The sequence below is a fragment of the Nasonia vitripennis genome, chromosome 4, assembly GCF_009193385.2.
Source record: "Nasonia vitripennis strain AsymCx chromosome 4, Nvit_psr_1.1, whole genome shotgun sequence".
Classification (NCBI taxonomy): domain Eukaryota; kingdom Metazoa; phylum Arthropoda; class Insecta; order Hymenoptera; family Pteromalidae; genus Nasonia; species Nasonia vitripennis.
In genome coordinates this window covers 6,409,532-6,428,467 of record NC_045760.1, presented here as the reverse complement: position 1 = coordinate 6,428,467, position 18,936 = coordinate 6,409,532, and the positions used below count along the sequence as shown (strand labels likewise).

The 18,936-nt window shown below is 48.9% G+C and overlaps 1 protein-coding gene across 1 annotated transcript in view; it reads left to right on the top strand.

Moving 5' to 3' along the window:
• LOC100679373 overlaps nucleotides 1-18,936 on the top strand; it is a 265,016-nt gene that overhangs the window by 168,761 nt on the left and 77,319 nt on the right. The gene's annotated exons all lie outside the window — the stretch shown is intronic.

Genomic DNA, 18,936 nt, shown 5'->3' with positions numbered 1-18,936 from the left:
TCCGAGACAGTCGATTCAGGACATTTCCGAAAAAACGGCACAGCTAGTTTTTACTGCATACACGCACCGGCCATCCTCTCTCCTATACATAGAAACGATGCATCAGCAGTACGGAGAGAGCGAAGAATGGAGCCCTTGATCGCGCGATCGGAAACAGATGGAGGCGGGGAGATGGTAAAAACCGGGAGAGAGAGAGAGAGAGAGAGAGAGAGAGAGAGGGAGAGAGAGAGAGAGAGAGAGAGAAGAGACTATGCACTGGCTCGCGCGCAAAAGAGAGCTTAGCGAAAGAAAGAAAGATCGTTGCTGCAGAGCAGCTAACGTCGCTGGAATGGTCTCGCGGAACGAGCTGAGAGGACGTTAAGAGGGCGCGCATTGGAGCGCTCGCGAGCTGAAATTACAGTGTTAAGCGCGCATTGCGTATAACTGTGCTGCTGCTGCTGCTGCTGCACCAGGTACATGTATATATACAGCATATATACCTCCCTCTCGCCACGGCGGGGGAATTTACGACTTCGAGAGTCAGCGATGAAAGTCTCGTAAAGGCCTGGTCGGCGCGCGTTTTTCCTCTCTCGCTCTTTCGCTCTGTCTGTTGCGCGCCTGCTGCGGTCCGGCATTTTTTCGTTTTCGCGCCCGGCCGACTGCAGCCGCAGCAGCGGAGCAGCACCGCGCGCGCAAGCGTAATAACGGACGCTGAACGACGTGTCGAAAGTAAACCACCCATAAAGCCTCTCTTGGTATGCAAATGAAACTATACGCTGCGCCAGCGCGGCGGCTACAGCGAGAGCCGCAGCCGCCCGGAGTAGCGATAGTAGCGAAAAAGACAGAGAGAGATGAAGGAAAAGACAGTCGTGGGTCGATTGTTTTGGATTTTTCGAGAGGTCTCTTGGAACCAGCGATGCGAACCCTCGTAGGCATCAAAAAGAGGGACGCAGAAATGGCCACATAACCGTACACAAAGGCATCTCGCATATCCATACAGTCGCGAGAGAAAGATCATGGCGAGGAATTCGGGGGGCGCGCGAGATCGAAAGAAAAGAGGGGTATACATCGTGGCACACGCACTCGCTCACACACACATCGGGACAAAATAGCCGATAGCTTTGCTCTCTGACGCGAGCGATTGGGCGGACGAGGCAATAACGTAAACAGAACATAAACGGCTCGTAGCCTCGACGACAACGGCCCGTCGTAACATGTCGTCCTCGCGCGCTATCGACGCGCATCCATATACAGTAGGAGCGACCGCGGGATGGGCCGGATCATTCGCGCGGCGGTGCACCTTGCAATCGGGAAACTTGTACATATAGCTGTGTATACGTTACGCCGATAAAATTCCGATACGGTCATTACAAAAATCGCGCGCGCGCGCGTCACCGGCTCATATACAGTTTCTCTTTTTTATGGCCGCGGTACCGAAGGGTGAGTATACGCAGCGAGAGCTTTTTCGACGGAGGTTTTATTCATACGCTGCTTTGTAGTTCATGTAGGGTTATAACGATCAATTGACGCGCGAATGAAAAAGCCATACACGTGAAAACCATTTCTTTCTTTACAAAACGCTGTGGAGTCATTTCAACTTTCGCGGAAATAATTTTTTTTTTCAGAAAATATACGGCGCCGTAACCGACAAAGCTCCGCGTCTTACCGAGTACTTACTCGGAACGATTAAAAACGACGACAACAGTGTATACGCAGCTACTGAAAAGAGCCACGCGCACACATTCGCGAACAAGGGATTTTTCTCTTCCCTCGTGCGCGCAGACGCTTATCGCAACCTCGGCTTTTTCCCCGCAGCATAGCCAGTCGGGATCGTTACGCAGAGCGCGTAACTTAACGCTTTACGTTTTTCACCGCGGCGCACTTCTCGCCGATGAGCCGCGCGCAGCGGCACAATCACGGAAGAGCTGCTACCGCCTCCTTCGCGTATATGCACAACGAAACACGGCCAATAAGCGTAAAAGCATGGAAACGAGCTACCGCGCGCGGTTCGCCGCGATGTTTATCAGCGGCGCCTTCCCTCCTTCTAATTCGGATGTACGTTTGATTGGGCAAATACACCTACATGCGTACGTACACGCCCGCGGGAGAGGATAAGTCAGCGCAGACGAATAACTCGCGCGGCATCGATCTCGCGATTTATGCAGCGGCGCGGGTCGAGTACATTGTGTACGCGTATACGTACTCCGGCCCGCGCGTTAGAGTAATTGGATTTCCCTGTTTGTCTAGATGGAGCGGCTCTTTGTAATTGAATTTTCATGCGAATTGCCGGAGGAATTTGCTTATAAATTATCCGTCGCGATCGATGCAGGATTATTTATAAAGCCGTAATTTCCGCGTAATCGTTCGCCTTCCATTACTCGAGAACGAGCCGATCCTGCATAAACGATGTCTTATCTCTGCTGCAACAGTAAATAACGTTAGCGAGCTGCAGCGTATCTATTATTCCCATTACGCGATTACTTATGCGCGAATGATCGTCGCGAAATCTTTCTCACAATATCCCCTGCAACGGATAAGGAGCAGCGTTACTCTCTGGACTCTACAGTCTGTGCATATAGCTAGCCGTTCGTATAAAGACATTAAATCACGAAAAATTATTCGCAATATTTCGAGTGTACGCCGCTGCCACGGGTACTCGTTTTTCTGGTCTCTCTGCGCGCGCGCGTTCCTCCGCAGCAGCCACATAATCAAACGCAATATGTTAATAAGTCGCGCAGCGCGGCAGCGGCTGCGATAAATTAAGCGTATTCCCATTATTATAAATCACGCGCGGATTAAGCCGAGTAACTCAAGCGCGCGCTAGACTCGAGAGCGCGAGCGGTCTCGTGTTAATGAAAAATTTCTCTCGTCGGCACAGAGAGAGAGAGAGAGAGAGAGAGAGAGAGAGAGAGAGAGAGAGAGAGAGAGAGAGAGAGAGAGAGCGAGAGGGAAAGGAGACAAACTCGTCCTCTGACTTCACGAGCCATCGCGTTATTACGTGCGGACCCTTTGTTCTCTGGAGCTCCGAAGACGTCTGCAGCTGACCATATCCCGCCTGAGACTTATTTGTCCAACGGCTACGTGCGGTATTAATTTTCTGACTTACCAACGCGCTGGAGCCGATAATTCGCATAAATTCCTCGGCGAACGACGTAAAATTAATTCAGCGCTCCGCAGCAATTTTCTCAATTCATTAAAGCTACGCGCGTATTAACGACTCTAATTTTTCCCGCGCCCGCGCAGCTACAGCCTGCCTTCGTAAAACATTAATACTTCAGACGGAGAGTTAGCTTTACCTTTAATAATCCACGAACGCGTGCACACGCTCGGCGTGTATCTCTCTCCTCGAGCGAGAGAGCGAGAGAGATATATATCTCTCAGGTTCTTGCCTTTTCTCCTCCTCCTCCACCTCCCCCCAGCGAGAGCTTACTTATTGGTTTCACCATGGAGAGCGAGCAAAAAGGCGGGAGGAGGGGGGGGGGGGCTCGAAGATAAATTCCCCGGGAAAGGGGCGCTCCCCCGGGGCCTTGACCGGAAAATACACAACTGGCGCTCCTCTGTCTTGCGAGCTGCGATTTTTGATGCCGATGCGCTCTCGATGTACGTGAATAGTACCGTCCTGTACAAAGAACCAGAGGGAGAAAGTCGCAGCGGAGCTTTCGGCTCCGATGCAGCTGAGAGAGACACCTTCGTGGATATAGTGTTTGCCTTTGTGGCCTAAAGAATTGCGAGGGTATGCGTGTATACGTTGGCTCTAAGCGAGAGTACGCCGCTGCAAGATAAAGGCTGGAATGTCTCGTGTAACGAATTTTTACGGGCGATGCACGTTGTTTAATGCGGTAGATGGATATCGCGCGAGCGCGCCGAGAAACGGGGCTCTCGTGTACGAGATTCGAGTGCTAATATAGCGTGGACGTTGGCCTTAGGTTAGTTCTGTTTGATATGCAGAATTTATTTATGGAGCTAAGGTTTCGCGTACATTGTATACGTTGCAAAAATATGTGAATTATAATACCCTCATCGAGAAAAAAACCTTCACCCTCTATTATGAAAAGCCGAATAAATTCCTCTCGAAAACGTTGTCTCTCGATTTTATTTCGCCGGCGCAGCTCTACTCGTACATTACGCTCGATTGAAAGTTCGTTGTCACCTCTGATCCCATATACTCGGCGGAACGCACACATCGCTGTGTATACTCACACTCACACACACCTACAGCCCAAGATCGCGCCACAAAGAACATAATACGAGCTCCGCGCAGCCCTGTTTGCTCTCGTCGTAAAGAATTGCCTCAGTCTAGTGCGTACAGTGTGCTCGCTTCGAGATAAAGAGCGTTTACGCGACGGAAAAAATTTTCAGAGAAAGCTGCCTTCCAGACTGTGTGTGTGCGTGTGTGTAATACGCGGACATACAGCTACTTTTAGCGAATGCGCGCGTGCAATGGAATATATCATCGGCGGGATTTTTACGCGCCATTACTTACGGGATCTCGGGACGAGACCTGCGGTACGTGTGATTTACACGATGCAGGACTCGAGCGTTTATGTTGATAAGCATTCGGGCAGTGTATTGAGCGCATTGACACACGCGGTGATTTAGCTGCGTCGTAAAGTTAATTTTCCGAAGGATTGATGATCATTTGTTTTGCAATTTCTTAATCGATCGCCTCCCGAGATTGCTCAACCTTTTTTTTTCACCGGCGCAAAACAAACAGCGGCGACGAGATGCAGCGTTTCATACGATGTTGTAATACGTATATTCGTTTAGTTTATAATCCCACAAAGCGTCGGACGTTTACTGGCCGATAAAACATTTTTACTCCTTATATAATCGAGTGTATCGCCAAAAGGAGAAAAAGAAAAGCTCATACGAGCATCAAAGCGAGACGCCGAGAGAGCCGTATATCCCCGCACACGCGGGGCTAGCGTAAAAACTATAACAATAATTCGGCATATAAATCGATCGATAAAGGCGCATCTAATTCGTAATAAAGGCTCGTTCAACGGTAGTATATGGTAGCCCAGGGCGATAAGCTGGGCTCCACAGAGAGAGAGAGAGAGAGAGAGAGAGAGAGAGAGAGAGAGAGAGAGAGAGAGAGAGAGAGAGAGAGAGCGAGAGCCACCAGGGCCGAAAACACCTTCGAAGAGCCATTTTGATCGGGCGTATCGCGCATCGGCATCGGGAGTAAAAAAAAGCGGTCCTGCGGCATATTGTATGCGCAGACCCCAGCCAGAGCATAGATTCCGGCGTATACGCGCCGAAACCCATGAGAGAGAGAGAGAGAGAGAGAGAGAGAGAACACGATAAACGAGGGGGCAGGCAGCAGTGTAGGAGGGAACGAAAGGCGAAGGGGGAAGCCGCCGCCGCCGAAGGATTTATTCGGGAACCTCGCGAGAGCGCGCGCAGGACCCTTTCTCCGCCATGTTCCTTTTCTGCGAAGGCCTGGGAGAAAAAAGAACGAGAGACTCTCTCTCTTTCTGTATAGTGTATGGGGCATGCCGAAAAAATTTGCCGCGCGCGCGTTATATCACGCATTCCGCGGACCGCGCCGCGGAGAGAGGATAATAATGCGCGTTTGGAAATCTGGAGGAATAATTTAATTTCGCCGCGGCCGCAGGAGAAAAAAGGAGGACGGAATGAAAAATGCTAAAAGCGAAGAGAACTCGTGAGATGCGCGTGTATACAGACTCTCGGAGTTGAGTTAAATATATTCGGGAGGACGGGACGCTCAGAAGTTACAACGGAGATCCGGTCACACTTACGCTGGCGTTCATTAGGATTTTTTTTCTTCGCCTCTTCGTTCCTAGAATAAATTTCTCCGTGATGAATCGCGCGATTTTTACCGAATAATACCGAAAAATTCGTCAACGGTAATTCTGCCTCTCTCTCTCTCTTATACACACACGACGTGCAGCAACACACCGGTCAGCCTTGGAAGCCACATAATGGATCGCGCGAGACGTGCATGTGCTATTATCTTACAAGGAACACACACACACACGGGGCGTGGAAAAAAGCTGCGAGAACGCGAGCTGTGTTCGCTCGCGCGATCTGGATTGAATTTTAAGCGCACGCGCGCCTCGTCGTGTCTGCGCAGCGTCCTCTGTTTCATTCATCGAGCCGATCATGTTCGATGACAATGGCGAGAGCCAACAAAAAGGCGAGAGGAAGCGATAGTTCTTCGTCGTTTATTGTCTAGACCTTCTGGAGGATCGGTCTGTGGGAGATTTTTTTCTTCCCCGTTTCCTCTCTATACCCACACGGACGGGGACGGACGAGACTGATTAGAATAATCTACTTTCTCGGAAGGCGGCATTACAATAAAACGAAGATAAATTTCCAGCCTCTGATTCGGCGCAATCACCATCGATCAGCCAGGCGTTTTTCGCCAGCCCGAAAACCACCGCTTATTCTGACTCACGTGCGCAACGGTAAGGACTTTTTCCCTGCGCGAAATAAGAGAGTCGTCCATCTCGCCGAGAGCGCTGCATCTCTAATCAAGTATAACGAAAAAAGCATCTCTCTCTCCTCTTAACATTCATAGTAGGACGCACGAGAGGCATTTAGCAATAACTTTGCCAGCTGGATTAAGGAAATCCGACGGCTGACCCTCCGCTCATTTGCCTGTGAATCAAGGCTCGCTCGCTGGCGCAATATCGCGATGAGAAATTTCCTGCGTATTATGCCAAGCGCGAGAGGTAGAGAGAGAGAGAGAGAACCGCTGCTGCATTCGCATGCCACGCTCGCCACCAGTTCAATAAATAAAGCAGCGCGACGGAGGGCAGCGGGGAGAGAGATGCCTATCTCGATCGTCGAGATTGATCGGCCTGCGAAAATCCGTGATCCGAGAAACCGAGCTTACTGCAGCGATCCGAGGACATACGGTTCGCTCGAGTCGAGAGGGTGGAGACGGAGATGAATATTCCACGGCGAGTGTGCGATGTAAATGTCTTGCGAAAAAAAAGAGGAGAGATAAGGCGTGGTGTGTGTGTGTACGCGCACGGTAGAGAAACATCAGCCGCGGAGTGACGTACGAGGCAGTTGTTACGGCTGACGTAGCGCCGCGACGAGATACACACTCCAGAAAACAGAAAAGACGCTCGCGCAGACGGACACCAGAAAAGAGAGAGAGAGAGAGAGAGAGAGAGAGAGAGAGAGAGAGAGAGAGAGAGAGCGAGAAAAAAACGAGTACGCGCTAGGCGACACGCGGCGAATTTATACCGGAGGTGAGGAATACCTGCGAACGTGACTTGTGCGCTCATGACGCATAATCTCAAATTAGATGCCCGCGCTGCAGCTCTCGCTGCGGGATTTTGCACCGCCTGTACGCACCCGTTCGAGCAGAGAGAGAGAGAGAGAGAGAGAGAGAGAGAGAGAGAGAGAGAGAGAGAGAGAGAGAGAGAGAGAGAGAGAGAAAGATCCACGATGTAATAGAAAGTCTCAGCGAAAGAGAAAAAAAGGATTCCCATCGTGCGCCAAAGGGACAGGCCGCGGGGCGAGAGGTTTTACAAGGGGTAGAAAGTGCCATAAAAATTTCACTTTTTAGAAAAGCTCCTACGGCCGAGCGAGCGACAGGCTTCTTCCGCGCGCGCTACTACCCCCACCACCGAGCGTCTTCCGGTGTCGTCGCCGGACTTCTTGACCGTGCGGCGAAATTTTTTTAACGCCGCAGAGCCGCCGCCGCGCGAGGGAAAGGCTTTCACCGATCGACTGGTCGGAAAAGCGAAAAGTCGGAAAGAGAGGCTCGTCATTGCAGTCTCTGAGAGTCAACCCCGCAAGTGAAATTTCGCTGAGCTCACTTGAAGATATCTACCATAGGACTTTGACGCTATAGTGCTGCGGCGTGGAACGAGTGAAATCAGTGCTTGTATATAGTGAAAAATGCCGCGAGTGCGCGTATGCAATTTATTTAGTGCGGGATTTACGGCCGCGTAATAAAAGTGAGCGCGTTGTTTAAAAATGGCCCATATGCCGCTCTGTAACTTTGTTTGAAGAAAGAAAAAATTTAATTTTACTTCTCTCTATCTCTCTCTCTCTCTCTCTCTCTCTCTCTCTCTCTCTCTCTCTCTCTCTCGAGTATCCGCGTAAAAGCTCGAGTGGTCAATAAATTTGCCGTCGGATATATAATATGCCGCGGACAGAGTACACCTCGTTTTCGTGAAATATCGACGCTTTTTCAACTTTACCGATAACGATAAGCTGTGCTTTGTGTGCTGAATAATCTTTTTGTGTGTATTGATAGTGCGTTCTTTGAAAATAAATTATCGACGTATCACTCTACACATTTTTTCTTATTTCTCGCTTTCGTATCGCGATTGTGGTCTTAGAATATTTCCCGCTAAAAGTGTAATAAAACAGGGAACAGTGTAGGATTCCTAACGAGATAAAAGTAATATTTTCCCCGAAGCGGCGCGTTCATAATAGGGCGACACGATCTCGGCTGAGTTATTATAGCGCGCGTAAAAAGAATCGATCAGCCAGGTTTTGTCCCTTGCATATTAGAACGTATCAACTGGAACATCGGGACATTATAAAAACGAACACACCCGCAATTTTCTCGGCGCGCTTTTATCCCGCAACTTTACACGCACTCGAACGCGAGCCCAAAGTAAAAACGCTATAAATAATAGCTCCGGCGCGCGGAATCAAACGATATAAATTCGAGCCTGCAGAGCGAGCGAAGCCTCCATTATCTCCGTCTGCGCGTACGATTGAGGCCGTTGAAAATTAGCGCAATTTGTCCTCCTTCCCGTCGCTTCAAAAGGGACCAGCGAGTCGCACAGAGCCGTCGCTGCTTGCACAATATTCCTTCTCTGCCGCCGCGCGGACAAAAGAAAAGATCGCCTCGTCCGATAATTACACCACCGTCGCCTCGAATGCAATTCCATATTCGCAATAAGTGACTGCGTCGCCGATGCAACGCGACTGTATACAATGACGGACACAGCACATGCGCGCGTGAGTTCGGGCCGCAAATCCTCGGCTACTTTCCACGTAATTATTCGACTTGCGGACCCGGGGTAAATTGCGCGCTCTATCCGCGCGGCGCAGATTGCAGGGACAACTGCGTTTTCAACGAGGGAATATAGCCGCGCGAGCTCGCGTACACGGCTTATCCGCAAATGCATCGCGCGAGCGACGCGGCTATACAAGTGCAGATTTCTCGATAAAAGTGTACGTACACACGAGGTGGGGTGGGAGTAGCGCAAAAACCGAGTCGCCGGTTCACTTCTCCCCTTCGCTTTATGGAATTGCGTAACCAGAGAGCTGACGGGGTGTGTGTTGGTGTATACCCTGCTGGGTTGGACGCGACCTTCGCGGAAACGTCGAAATTAAAAAATGCCCATCAGCTCTTTCTCTCGCTCGCGCGCGAGCCTCGTTATTTTGCAACCGCTACCGACGCGCTGTTGCTATGTACTTTGAGATTCTTTGTTGGCTCGTTGTATGGGCTTTTGAGGAATTTTTGCTCGCGAAGTAAAGGATCGAAATTTTAATCTTTGTAAACGCTTGACATTGAGACGAACGAATTTTATCGATCCAAATTTGAAAAAGTTCTCGATCGCTAATCATTAAGCAGCAGGTTTCAGTTCAAAAGCCTCGAGCCAATACCATTACGTAAGCGATCAACACTCACTGATATATAAACATTTAGCTCGAGTCCAAGCATTCATTCGACTATATTGTAGTACTATATACCGCCTGCTCTCGAGCGGCCGCCATGAGAGACTCGACTTCATTCCGACGGCAGATGCACGAAGCGCCTTCGCGATCTTCGCATAAGTTCGGCTTTTTTACAATTTAAATATTGTACGAAGCAGCTGTGTATATCCGATTCGCGTTGTTAATTCAAATCTCTTATTTCTTAATAAGGACTCGCTCGCCGAAGATTGGAAATTTATTCATTGAGCAATTCGGACGAAAATTTACGCGAACTGCGGCGTTTGTTTTCGTAATTTCCTTGTCACTCGTTACTTCATTCCCGTGATTAAGGCGTGGATAACGACGGCCGGGCTTATACTTATTCAAATTTAATACGTACGTAGTGCTCGTGCACGAAGTTTTCTTTTTAATTGGAGAAAAGCTAACGCAAGACTGGAAGGACAGCTGCAGCGCTGTGGTAAAAATAGAATCGGCTTGACGAAAATAGAGATTCTCGCTGAGGCGTAAAAAGTTCATCTCTTGTATAAACACGAAATGAATCAAAGATAACACTTATATCGAACAATCCACGCGTCGAAGCGTGCGATACGGCCATCTCTCTACTCCTAAACGAATAATCGCCTTCAAAAGCACAACTTTTTACGAGCGTGTTATGATGCCACTAATCTCGCGGTATTTCTGCGCGCGAATACAAAAAATCTAGCCGCACTTGTTGATACACCGTTTATAGCGAATATAACGCCTTGTTCACGTGGCCATTATGCGCGTTATAATATGAGGTACACCAGCGCACAAGAGCGCAACGCTCTCATTCTCGCGCGATGCGTAAACAAATCTGCTCGCGTGATCTATACACACCACACGTTGATGATCTCTCACGTCCAGCATTGTACACGCGAAATTCCATCGGTTACCGGAAGAGCTCCCACGTGTGTGTGTTCTTTTTTTAAACGCGTGTGTAACCTGGATTCTTCATGCCCGCCTCTAACGAGGTACGCAGGGATATTTTTAGGATCATGCCTCGGAGTCACGTGATGTAATTAAGGATCGTCGGCCGATACGGAGCCTCGGTTTGATGCACGCGCGCGATGATAACCGAAGGAGAATTTTCCTAATTTACCGCGTGATAATTTCGCATGAGGAATTTTCGACTCGAAATCGGATCAAGAGCGCGCGTAACGCAAGAAACTGCGAGAGGCGGAGTGTATTGTTCGGACTTTCATTCTCCCGTCGATTTACGATCTCGCCAGCGCCATTTATATTTCATTCCGTTACTACTGCGCGCGTATCCACTTAGTCGAACAAGCCATTTTACTGTTTTACAATTCAAATAGAGCGAGAGAGAGAGAGAGAGAGAGAGAGAGAGAGAGAGAGAGAGAACGGGGCTGCGGCGGTACACATAATCCCGCGGCAAATCTCATTACACTTTGTTTACCGCATCAATCGGCGAAAATCAAATTAGTCCACGGAGCTCAGAGAGAGAGAGAGAGAGAGAGAGAGAGAGAGAGAGAGAGAGAGAGAGAGAGAGAGAGAGAGAGAGAGAGAGAGAGAGAGAGGGAGAGAGAGAGAGAGAGAGACTGCTGATGCACGCACGTATCGAACAATGCCAAATTCGCCGGAGCGAGTCGGACGCGATTAGCTTTCGCGCTGGCACCGTACCGTTCGTCTTCATTATACGCGCGCGCAGGGGGCGCGTCATTAGAGCCCGTGTGGCAATCCAACGATTCTCTCTCTCTCGCCCTAATCTCCTTTATTATTAGAAATGGCGACAGCAGCTGCCATCGAGGAAAAAGCGGCGCGCGTTATTGCGAGCCTCCCGCGATATTCCAGAGAGAGAGAGAGAGAGAGAGAGAGAGAGAGAGAGAGTCGGAGGATGGCGTATTGATCTTTTTAGTGGCTACGTATCTCTGGAGGAGAGAGACGCCGCCGGTGGCGCGCACAATCCAACCCGCGTACGGGCGCTCCAGACTAAAGGTCTATATTTCCCCGGGGACAGATACGTTTCACTATTCCTATAAACACAATTTCCCGGGAATATTGTGCTCGGAATACGTATACGACTCGAGCGCGAGATCTCTGTATAACTGTGTATTGCGTCTCGGGAAAGCGAGAGAATGTACATATATATATATATATAACGCGAGAGCGAGATAGAGGAACGCGTGATGTATAATATGGCTACGGGATATGGGATATATATGGTGCGGCGTTCTGCCGGGGATATATATGATATTTGCGCTGCTGCCTGATGGTCATTTGTTAGGAGCGGCGCACGAATCGAGCAGATGACGATCGCCTTCTGCGATTAGGTGCGCCTCGATCGCGATCATCGTTCTCCTCTCCCTATACTCGAACGAAATTTCATTCGGCTTTGATCGAGTCGCCGAATTAATTTTCGCTCCTGATTTATCTCAGCCGGCTCGCTCGGTGCGGATATAATATGCTGATTTTTCTCTTTATGTAACGTCGCTACGGGTCAATCCGCGAGCGTTATTTATTCGAGTCCGGGAGAGATGGTTTATGAAGCACATCGGCATCTGGGTACGAAGCCGGCGTGATGAGTTTTATTTTCTGATCAGGTGGCGCGCAGCGTAAGTTACGACGACGCGGCGGAGGCGTGCTTAAAATTTAATCAAAGAGGAGTTACCAAGTTATTCTCTCTCCCCTTCGATATCCTTCCTTCGGCGAATATCATTTTTGCGAAATTAAAAAAATCCTTATGTTTCAATATCCGACGCGCGAGAAATTCCTTCGTATGTGCACTCGTTGGAGAACAATATAACGGGAAAATATATTTATAAGACTCGGCGACTCGCTCCGCGGCCGAATCAAAATTAGCCGGTCCGCATAGTGCAGTGCGTGTGTAAAAATAAAGAAAACCGATTTGCATGAATTATTCGTCTAGACGCATAGAGAGAATATATTCGCGGTGGCGGCGGAACTCGAAGCCGAGTTATTTTACGAGGCAATTATGAAAATGCGCAAATGCATTAGCCTTTTTTCCTCCCAGCGCCGAAAAATGATAAATCAGCCGTACCGGATAGCCAGAAAGAGAGAGAAAGAACAGCACTAGTATTTAGCTGCGCGCGTGTAATATACGAAGTCAATATCGACATTATCTGAATTACTCTCGCGTAAAATGCCTTCCGCGTGCAATTATATGCGCAACGTACGTAATTCCTTTATCGGCTATCGCACGGCTCCGCTGAATAATATATCCTTGCGAAATCCTGCGCGCATTAAGATATTACGGACTTGACGCGCAATGAAAGCCTGCAGCAGCAGCACGCGTGTGTATTATAATATCCTCTTCTTTTCGCCACCTCGCTCCGGGTCCCAAAAAGCGCGCGGCAAAGTGCCCACTAAATCTAAACAGCCTGAAAGAGAGCCGTAAATAAATTCCTGTCTCTCTCTCTCACTTGGCGAATCGGACAACAAAGAAACACGCGATAAAGCCACTACTCGCGCGAAAAAAATGCGAGTGTCGAAGAGCCGAGACTCGCGTCGTACGTGTGTGTTACAGATATATACGTGCGCGTGTATAATAAACGAGAGGAAGCTCCCGCGCCACTCGGTCTAGCTGCTGTCTATGCCTCGTCAAGGTTTTATATTTAATCCGAAGCGCTTTAACAAGCAATAAACAAAGGCCGTATCGCGCCCGTACAAGCGCCGCTTAAATTAGTTTTAATACCGTTTGAAACGACTGCGCATACGCATACTCTCTCTCTCTCTCTCTCTCTCTCTCTCTCTCTCTCTCTCTCTCTCTCTCTGTGGCGTGTATAGGCACGAGAAGCGACGGCTATTATGCTGTACAGGGGGAGACGCGAGCTGCTTCCCTTTCGCCGCAGTCGCGGATGAGAAACAAAGACGGAGAGGCTCGGGAAACTCTCTGGTGACTCGGGAAAGAGAGAGACGCTCGACTTGGGAAAATAAAGATTCCGCGCATCTGTGTGTGCGTGGGCTCCTTCTCGAGAGACAGGGAAAGCTCGCGTGCTCGCGAGAAGGAGACAGTCTGCGAAGAAAGGGAGCGAGGGAGATGCCGCGAGCTCCGAAAAAATGCAAAAGGGGGGAACATTGCGTGTATGCGTGTGTGTGTGTGTGTGTGTGTGTGGGATGAAAGAGAGAGAAAGCGCCGAGAGCCGCGAGCGTGAGAAGGAGACAGTCGTGCAATCGTGTGCGTGTGCGTGTACGTGCGATGGATGGCGGGCGGGAGAGAGCGAGAGAGCAGAGAGAAGGGGGCGTCGTGACGTAGCTCGTGGAACCGGTAAGCACCGCCTCCACGGCCATGCGATGGGCGGGAATCCCTGAGGATTTACGAGCAAGGCTGGGGCGCCGCGCCGGCGACATCTAGCGGTCGGTACGGGAGGAAGCCGCTGCGCCGGACCGGAGGCCATTACGATCCCATGATTGGCTGAAATACTGGCCGCACTGCGCTAATCAAACGAGCCTCTAACTACGCTCCTATCGCCCTTTCTCTGTGTAGGTGTCTACAGCACCTTGCCTCGAGTTATAACGACCCTTTTTCGGCCGCGGGGGGAAGGGGAGGATATTTTGCAATTGTTATCGACCACGACGACCGCCCGGTTATTGCCAGTAGCGATGATCCGTGATAATTTTACTTGCTGCTGCTTTTGTACTCTGTGTGTATGGCACGAGGGTCGAGTTTGCAATGCTTCGGCTTGTGTCTGGCGCACTGGCTTGATGTCAGTGGTAAATCTATATTTGGACAGTCGAAACAAGGTGCGAATAGTGCCAGACTATGTGTGCGAGTGCACCCCTTGCTTTATGTTTGAGGGTTAGAGGAAAATTAATAATTTTGTCAGTGTACCTTATTTAATTAAGTAGATGAATAAATATTGTATGGCAGTTGGCTCGATTTAATTTTTAAAAATAGTCATAACTTTTTTGTAAAATGCCTTCAATTCTTAAAAATATACCTTTTGTTGAACAAATACAAATTTTAGCTCTGTTTACTGACTTGAAAAATTAATAAATATTAAATAAAAATGATCCAGCATAAGAATTTTTCACACAACATTCTACAAGAAAAAAAGCCCAAAACATACCAAGCTGCCAGCAGAGTTCAGCCAGGCCAAAAGTGCAGACTGAGAGAGAAGAGAAGTGGCACCTAATCCACTCTTACGGTCGCCTCTTAAACTAGATCGCCGAGCGTCGGCAGCGCTTCGATGGTAACAACTACGGCAATTATCATCAGCGGGGAAGTAGAGAAACTTTTATAGCCGCTTCCGAGCACAAACATCTCCATATCGACGCCTCCTCACCACCCAAAATTCGGAAGCTCTCGTCACCCTTGCATAAATCGCTATACAATACCACCGGTGCTTAAAACTCCCCTCGACTCTCAAAAACTATTATACCCCCGTCTCATTGCGGAGGCAGGAGAGATAAAGGGTCGCCTCGTCGTTTCACACGTGTTATACCCAAAAGGTAAATAAAGAGGCCGGCGGCGCTCTCGAGAGTCTTTGTGTTCCACGTACGCGGCTTGGAATTTCGCACCGCGCGGCAATAAAAAGCCGCATCGCAGCGAGTGGAGATCCGCGAAAAATAAAGGAGAACAGGTTTTTTGTAGTTTCGGCGACGTCTGTCTCCGGTCGTCGCGTCTGCGGTGTGCGTCGCACGTGGTTACACGTCGTCTGCGGCGCGTCAACCTCTCTCTCTCGCGCGGCGGTTTACGGCCTGTTTTAACGAGCGCTGTGTTGCACGCGACTCGGCACTAAACCAGCCCTACAAAACGCGCGCCACTAGTTTAACGCTTTTACGGCCGAATTTATTATCTGTTACCTCCTTATATGAGCGCTACAATAACAATAATTGTCAGTTTTAATTCGCTCGTAAATCCGCGCACGGCCCGCGAATTTGTTCGCGTTTGCGTTTACGTCGTTTAAAGCACGCGCCGCCGGCTGGTTGCCGTGGCCGCCGAGCCATCTGTCGACACGAGCGGGAAATATAAAAGCCGAGCGATCGAGGGGGGAGATTCGAGAGCAGAGAGCGGGAGTTTCTCTTTCTCTCGTGTCTTACCAGCGGCGCGCGCTCGACGAGGCCTGCGCTGGGACTTTTGTACGATCGGCTTGGCGTTAATGCCCCGAGATGGTGCCACCGTCGCTCGGGAATTTTTTGTGATTTTCAGTAGTAAGGGACGAGTCGGAGTGGTTTTCTCGAAATGCCGGGATAAGTCGATGTTTTCGAGATGGGGAATAGACGGCAAAGTTGAGCTGGTGGTAGTTTTTAGGTGAAAATGGTAGTTGTTTAATGGGGCGTCGATCAATACTTAAGACTTTATTTTTGCTGGGTGATCGATAAGGTTATACCTATTTTTATGCATTCAGTCGTTATATTTACTTAAGTTTCGTGTTGGGTGCAATCGATGCCAAAGTTTTTTGATTATTATTCAAAATTATAAAATTAGAAATTATATTGTAAAATTACATGCACTGTCACCTGCTTATGTTGTATCCAATTACATATTGCGTACGAAAGGTGAAACTGTTGTCCAAGTTTTAAAGAAAGGTACAGCCTTAGAACAGTTCAAGTTTAAAATTTTTATCAAGTGTTGAAATATTATTTATCAACAAACATTGATCAATAATATGACGAAAGGTTGCTTTCCTTACCCATACTAGATACATACCAGTCCTTGATACAGAAAATGTGTACCCACTGTCAGTAAATTGCGCCTCAGTATTATTCGAAAATTTTCCGCAAATTGTTTTCCTTAAAAGATTCTTCCGAAAGAACAGGTATCCATCATAAAATAATCCTAATAAAACTTGGCTGTATGCATCTCTCGAAGCAAACAACCAACTTAAAAAAATAAACAGGCATCAGTCCAGTTGGTAAAGTTCTAAACGAAACACCCGAGCCCGAAGTAGGTAAAAGGACTCGTGCAGTCCCTTACCACCGTAGCTGCAGCCCACTGCGCTCACTTAGTTCCGCCTCCCTTAGCGAGAGTGCGTCCCTGTAGGCCAGAAAAAACGCTCGATTTACGAAAGCCCAAAGTGGACTGACCCATCGCTCTTCCCATTATTACACTCGTAAAAAAAAAAAACTTCTGCATCAACACTGTGACACAATGACCCAAAACTCCCAGGACGCTGGAAATCTGAGCCGTACTTCGCGGCATTATGTGCTCTCGGAGAAAGGTCGTAAATATACGCAGCGAGCATATAATGCGGCTCTAAAATTTTTACGACTGCGCGCGCACTTGTCCGATATACTCTCCCTTTTCACTTAAATCCATCAATACACGGCGAGAGCCAAACGTGTGGTCCCGCGCATTTAGAGCCCGGCGAATAGTTCACGCGTGGGCGGCCGTATGAGCAGCGAAGTAAGATCGCCGGCGAAGAAGAGGAGAAGCGATAGGAGAGATAGAAGGAAAGAGAGAGAGAAAAAAACGAGCGAAGTCAAACGTATCTGACAATGACATCGGTTACATTTACGAGGCCGTGAAGGATAAAGTGAGCACCTTGAGGTTGCATCATCGTCACTTTAAATCCCGTTACTCGCTCGTAAAAGTCTTTGACGACTTCGTCGGCGAGCTGCTGCTGCTGCTTCCACTCTGGCATGTACGGCTCTTACTTTCTCTCTCTCTCTCTCTCTCTCTCTCTCTCTCTCTCTCTTTCTCCGTCCGCCATAAACCCAACGGGCGCACTTCGTTTCTCTCTCCCTCCGCCCCGTAGTACTGCTGCTGCTATCTCTATACCTAGCCACTACCCTTGAGAGCCGTCACCCGCGTCGTCAAAGGGCTCGTGACATTTACTCGACCACTTTTCGATGATCTCCCGGCTATTGCCGCAAATGAGCGAGCCGGTAGTTTTCATAAATCTGGAATGAAAGCGGACGTTTAGAGCTCGTCCCGGGACTGTTTTGAAACTGTGTGTCCGGGACGCCTATATACTGATAACCCGTGTACCTTGCTCACTCTGGGTTTGTGGGTCGTTTAGGATCTCGCTTTTGACTTTATCGCCCCGATGATTATTTTATGGTACTCCTGTGCGCGCGATCGCGTTTTATGGACGCGCGTTAAAGTCGCATTTAATTGATTGTATTTTGTCAGGTGTGGAGTTTCGAGCCTCGAATAATCTACAATAACTGCAGCCGTCAAATTTTTACGCGAGCCTCGTTAATTTTCGATCGAGTTGTTTTCATTGACTCATCGGAATAATTTATGCGGCTTCTCAATGACTCTATACACACGCGGTATTTTCTTCATTCGTTGAGTTGGCCATTTTTATAGAAGGATTACGAAAAGTCAGCCATTGTAGAAAAAGAAGTCTTGGCAGTGTTTATAAAGTCGGTATCAAAAAAGAACGTTCACACCTGCTCCCATAAATCGAAGGCGCGATTTCCAAGTTAACGTTTAATTATCAATTCCGCTGGAATTATCGGCCAATTAACCGAGCAATATCTCCATAGATGAATGTCTCATTGGCCGCGCGCAGGAGAGCGAGTTCCGAAGCCACGTACAGACACGTGACTCGAATGGCATTTTTACAAAATGTCCGAGTCCGAGACAGAGGAGACCCCTTAAATCAGATAGAAAGAGAGAAATTCCCTGTTGGTCGCGGCGGCGACCGGTTCCCGTCGCGTCTCTCAGCCTCGAAAAAATTCTTCCTCGTCTACGTGTGCGATCGGCATCCAATTAAAGCCCATGACGACATCCGAAGTCTTCTCTTCTCGTTTTTTTCCTCTCCTCCCACCGCTCGCTCATCCTCCTCCTCCTCCTTCACGGTCGAAAGAGCCAAAAACAAGCTGAACAAGAAAAGGAGACTAGGAATGAGCGAAAATATACCGTCGAAATTGTCGTCGGGAGCAGAGTTTCAGCGTAGCTCCTGTGTGTACACAGTGGTATCAGGCCGCGCATTATAATCATAAGTCAGAGGAGCGAAGTCACTTACATACGTAAGCGCGGCTATACGGGGGGACAACGATCCGGCCGAGCCCGAGGTCGTTCATGAATTGGAAATAGCTCGCGCGCGCGGCGACGAAACAACCCATAAAAGAAATAAAACCGGCGGCGCTGAGACTGTCATTGTACGAGGCTATACGTGCAGTCCCGCGTATAAAACCACACTTGCGAATGCGATGCCGAGGAAGATAGAGATAGAGTGGCCGAATGGACCGAAAAGAGAGAGGGTGAGAGGGAAGTAGGAAAAGGAAAAGATCATTAGGGTCGCTGCTTGAATTCAGGTACACTCTTTTAGCATGTGTGTGTATTCCTTAACCGTTTTAAAGTGTACTTCGTCGCATAAGATGTGGCGACGGAAGCATCGAAAGTGT